Source organism: Simochromis diagramma, unplaced genomic scaffold (assembly GCF_900408965.1).
Source record: "Simochromis diagramma unplaced genomic scaffold, fSimDia1.1 OVJJ01000603.1, whole genome shotgun sequence".
Classification (NCBI taxonomy): Eukaryota; Metazoa; Chordata; class Actinopteri; order Cichliformes; family Cichlidae; genus Simochromis; species Simochromis diagramma.
In genome coordinates, this window is record NW_024387414.1 from 19778969 (window position 1) to 19785017 (window position 6049).

The following is a 6049-nucleotide window of genomic DNA, read 5'->3' on the forward strand; positions in this document are numbered from 1 at the left end:
GTGAATGGACAATAATGGTGGCAGCTAATAACACTGCAGTGCCAACAGCAGTTCCCCGGGATCTGAGCAGCTGTTCTGCAGTCTATATTGGCCTGTTCCTCAAGTGGAGAAAAAAGGAGCAACCTAGATGAGAATTTTGTGCTTCAGTGGCTATTGAAAGATGAGGCAATAAACTGCTAAACTTGAGTAATCACACACTCCCTGAGGAATTTCTCAAATGGGGATGGTCAAAAACCTTGAAATTTGAGCCCCTTGCACACGACCCAAGCTTTAACATTTGATGAGATTCATTATTATAGAGAGCTGAATACAAGTGTCTTCTGATTACAGGCCCCGCCATTAAAAGTTGCTACCAGCATGCATTTCCATAGCAGATCGTCAATGGGATTAAAATCTCAATTCATTGCAGTCAATTCTCCAGTAACAAGATTTCATTAAAAGCAGGCAGGGAGGAAAATGGACTCGAAAGCACTGAAACAGCTGGACTATAAATTATAAAGATGTGCTTTCTGCTAACTGAACACACCTTCAGCTTGCATATGCATTATTATTTAATGTTCAGAGTAGCTGGCTTTATGTAAATTGGAGTCTTCTATTCTCTTCAGTCCCCTTCTCAATGCCAGGTACTTCCAAACCAAGCAAAGGGAGAGATTATGCAAACCAATTAACATATGAAAATAACGTATTAATATACTGTCTCTGAACTGTATCCAATCAGTTCCTTTTCACTGGCGTGTGTACAAAACAATTAAAATTAAATTTATACTGCTCTTCCTTAACATATTCTGCAGAAAATGGAATCAGTGAGCAAATGCTGACAAAAGTTTTACAGGCCTGTGTTCTTCCTTAAAGGCACACTGACTTTAAGAATATTTATAAGAAGCCATGCTAATAAATTCCAGTCTTTGTTTCTCCCTAATGATGTGTGCATCTGAGACAAAGCAGTGAAATCCATAGCGGTAGCCAGGTGCTAATGAATGGCTTACATTATGCTGTCCACTAATTACTACTGCACCATAAATAAAACACAAGACAATCAATTAGTGCTAGACGTGTGTTTGTTAGTCATGGGCAGCAAGTTCCTCCAGGCCAAGGCTCTCCAACAGACCCGCATCTTCATTGTTTAATATTGAAACAGAAAGATGGACGGGTTTAGCTAAATCACCTTTTTTGAATGTTAGCGAATTCACTTTAGGCAAGCTCCTCACAGAGATTACAAACAAATTAAAATCTGCAGTTTCGACTGAGTGGGGAGTAAAATGTTAGAACGCATGTGGAACAGAAAGTCCTTTCCACCGAATGAGACAAAAGAAACCCAAAGGGCAGCTGTCATCTCTCTGCTTTTTTATTGGAGTTCTGCAAAGAAGAGCTCCACTTAATACAAAGACCCTTCCAGTTTCCCAGACACCAACTGGCTGACGTAGCACACTTGATTTGAACCAGAGCAGGGAAATCAGAGTGCATTAACACTGCATGTAGAAGGCACTAACTGAATGATCCCAGCATTATGTGGCCTCTGGTCTGGCCTATCTGCGTAGTTTGATGCATAATTTGAGCATTAATGTAATTTACATTTTCACACAGTCCCAAAAGTAAACCGATTAGTCGATAGTTATCTACTAATGTGCCAAGAGGACCCACGCGTCACTTGCATCCAGACAGGGACAGGATTACACATGACAAGGTTGGCCTTGCAGGAACACAAAGAGACAAAGCCTGCCAGAAGGACAGACAACAGAGAGTGGTACCACACACATACACACACAAAGTCTAGCACAAAATCTCGTGAGGTAAATGGCTGTCGTTCAGGTTTGCCAGTGTAGCATTTCTTAGTAACTGGATCCATCTTTCTTCTTTGTTTTCAAGGACCTTCAAACAGACCACACCAATAAAGAAGGAGAACCAGAAAGATAAATCGAAAGGATAAAGCAAAAAGGTTCACAGTTATGTTAACGGCAACAAATATGGCTATGCAGACTTTCGAAGGCAGCATTAGTCAATCTAAAATTCAAATCGACAAACTTATTTAAAGTAGTGCCAGGCTGTCAAATGCATATTATCACAGCAGAGTTTCTTCTTTTTCATTGGACAAATTAGTGCCCTCCTAGATGATAGAAGTGCTTTAGAAAAAAGTGCAACAGAGTTGCAGTCCCATGATGCAACGCTCCCAGTGGTTACATCTGCTCCATTCTTTCATCTTTCTCCATTGTTAGGTGGGAGCTGTCACATTAGGAGGAGAATCGTGGCTCCTTCCCACCCCCAAGTATCCCTTTTTTCCCATTCCAGCAGTTGGCAGGGTGGCAGGCCCATACAAAGGAGCATGCACCAGGAGCACAGAGGGGAGCACCGTTAGAGGAAAAACAGTTTGGGAATTAAGGTCATTAATTTTCCACTTTCAAGGGCTGCCACACAGACGGAGATAAAGTCAGCATAAATATTCTGCCGAAGTTTCTCCTGTTTTTCTCCTCTCCCCATTTTCATCGGCAGCCCATTTATCTCCATGCTGTCAATTAGAGGCAAAAGCAAAGAACTAATTAGGAACTGTGCAATTTTAATTAGCTGTTTTGATAATTAAACTAATTGGTTCCCTTGTGTTTCTGCAATGTGTGCTGAGAACTTTTTTGATATCTGGGCAGCAGATTTCCTATCCGCTGGTTAATTAGTCACTTTTGCATTAAAAAGGAGCCTTCCTTAATAGCCTTAATTTGCAGTTGAAAAGAGAATCTACCATCAATAATTTGTGTAATTGGTAACCGTTTGATTGTAATTTAGAGGCACGGCCGGACAGCTCGGCATGTCTAATTCCTAATGACTAGGATTAAAGTTGGATTAACTGTTTGGGAAAGGGATTCACTCTCCCCTCTTCCCTACCCACCAACTGACACCTTGTCTACATGTGATTGGTCATGAAATTCAAATTGACTACGTGAACAGCAGGGTTTATACTGTTTCTATATGATGAACATGCCAGGTTACATCAAAAAGATTCCATAATTATTATTTTCCACACGGCATTTGAGTAAAAGAAGAGAAGAAAAAGTGTTAGCAATGTATTACGAGATGTGTTAAAAATCAGCTATCAAAGCCATTTGTGAGCAAGTCTGAGGGGAAACATAGCCGGGATCAGCCACTAGGAGGAGCAGAACCTTAACTCTCAGGGTAACAAAGTAACCAGGCCTCACTCTTGAATGTAACCTTATTTGTGTAGTTTTTACAGATTTTCTCTGACTATAAGCACGGCACATTTACAAACAGCACACAAATGCCTACATTTAAGTTACAGACCTAAAAACCTCAAGTCGCGTAGTGACTACACTCTATTTTTATTTTTCCCTTTTGCAATGACCTACCAACCCATTTTTACCTACAGTACAGAAACAGAAACACGAGGTAAATCAAGCAGATGTTTACAGGTGTCAGCAGAATGCCAAAATGCATTCAAATATCGGTGGAAGCTGGAAAAGCCTGGGCTAAAAGCATATCGTTCAGCATCTTAACTATCAGGCACTATCTCTATACTTTTACAACACAGAGCCCCGTCAGTGGTCTGATTAAAAAGCACCATTCATCCCACTTAGCCAGAATACAATTAAGGGACATGGCTTTAAAAGCCCAGCCCTGAAGCCTCTCCCCATCCCACATAAAAGGAGCACTCTCCACTGAGCCTTGCCTGTAAATATCATGTTTGATATGAGGTTTTAATCTGCTTAGCCATTCTGAACTATAGAATGGGCTCATCCTCTCTCTGAAACCCCTGTCCAATGGCTGTGTGCCTGAGGACGAATAGGAACACAACACTAGTGTGCTATCTGATTAGGTGGGGTTAATTACAGAGCACTGTTTTGTAGTGGTTGCATTTGAAAGCCGCCCATAAATAGATGGGCATGGCTAATGCATGCTCAGAAATGAATTTTAATTAACTGTGTATCAGAGAGGCCCACTCAGGGGCCTGTTTCTAGTATTTACTGACCTAGCTGCTGGATGTGAAGTAGGAAAGGGTCTGCACCCAAGACAGAGGGCTGAGAGGATGAGCAATACGCCGTGGCCTACCTGGAGCATGTATCACAGGTATTATAATTTATAATTGATCATTTTAGATTTATATTAATGAGAACTACCTTTAGTGAGAACCACTGCTCAACTTGTCTCTGACTTCACATATGTTAAAACAGGACTTTATATATGGTCCTGTCAACACCATATAACTCCAAAATCATCACAGACTGATGGTTGGCTAGGAAGCGAAGGCTTTATACTGTAATGCACTGAGAACCCTTTTAGCGTCACTTTTCACTGTGCAGGGCAGTCTGCAAGACAACATGAGCTAAAATGCTCTTCTGGTTGTGCAACCCTGGTATCCAAGGACATGTAGCAGTCACATACATAGTCATAAACATAAAAGATGTCAGAAAACCTCGTTGGAGATGGCATACGTTTGTCTTTTAACATGTGCGAATAAATGTGTGGTAGTGCATCTTTTAATACAAACCACGACTTTCTCCTCAAACTCTAACAATGTTGTTATGTTACTTAAACATAATGACATAATTTTATTGTCAAGCCCAAACCAAGCAGCAACAGAAAACTCAAATATGGCAATAACATGGACTCAAAAGGGTCCCGGTGTGTTCAAATACGAAACTAAAATATGATGACCAAGCTGGTGACTTTAAGATACACGGCACCTCTCATCTACAAGATATTTTTCATAGCAAGCAGGCTCTAGTGAAACAACTGTGTCAAATCCACAGAAATCCACATAATGGTGTTCACATTCAAAACTCCACTTCCTGAAGTGGAGCCCTGATGATACTGAACCATTCTTCCCCTTTCCTTCTCAGTTTTCCGTGTGATTGGATTAATTATGTGTCACTCACTTTGCTAGAGGTCAGCAAACATACATTCTCGGTCATAAGTCATCAATCTATGTGACCGTGGAGATGAAAAGTCAAGCGTGTCAGCCAGAACGCTATACAGAGAAGGATCAGCCCATTGATTTGAGGGCCAACCCAATCTCACCACAGCCTGCTGCGCTGAAAACTGAAATTATCCCTACGGGCCATGTACAGTCAGCTTTATACCTTAGATTTGTAGTGCATGATCACATTAGAAAGGCCTATAAAATGTTTATTTCAAATGCAGAGCAGGATAATTACAGAATAATAAAGCATGCATAGTTCATCCACTGTAGACTAGTGTTAAAACGGAACCTATAATCAACTCAAAACCGGTGCAGTTTAGCTCGCGCTTCGTCATCAAAGTTTTATCTCACAGATAAGCTTTCGCCACGGCAAAGTTACTAAAATGTGCTCCGAAACAGTTCTGAATAGAAATTGCATTATTATCGCTATTGTTTATTACAATAATTTGCTTATATGGGAGCTAATGATGATGTGCCTGGAGGAGGTCTGTAATATGTGTGCAAAATGTAACAGAAGGCAAGGACAGACTGAGCAAGCTCACACCACAGACAGCCTGCTGGCTGCTGACGAACCTACATTATTGTAGCTATACTCCACTCTACTCTCCTAAATGGCTAATCTTTGTTGGATCTCACCCTTAATTGGTTAACAGTCTCCGCAGGGCAAGTGAAAGTGGTGCTATTTAAGGCTCCACCATGAAACAGCAACACTTTCATCTTGGCAATAACAGGCAACAATTATATTACCAGATTCGAAACTGAACCTTCTATCTACCCACTAATCAAAAACGCAGCCCATCTGTTGTGCTGTCTTTTGAAACGACTGTTTATCTGCAGCCTGTATGATAACTGTGTCTGGACACTAATTAACTGCTAAACAGACCACAATTAGATGCTATTTCTATTAAATTCTGCAGAAGAAGAAAAAAAGTAGGGAGAAGGGGGAAAAAAACAAAAAACAATGAGCGCGTTTTATGTTTACTCAAACTGTACCAGTGAAGCACTATTGCTCTCCTTCAACGTCTCTCTTCCTCTCTCCCTCTCTCTCATTCTCCCTGAAACATGCACCCGCGTGCGTGCGCACGTGCATCAATACCAACTTAGGTGCATGCGCGCTCTCCTTCTTTC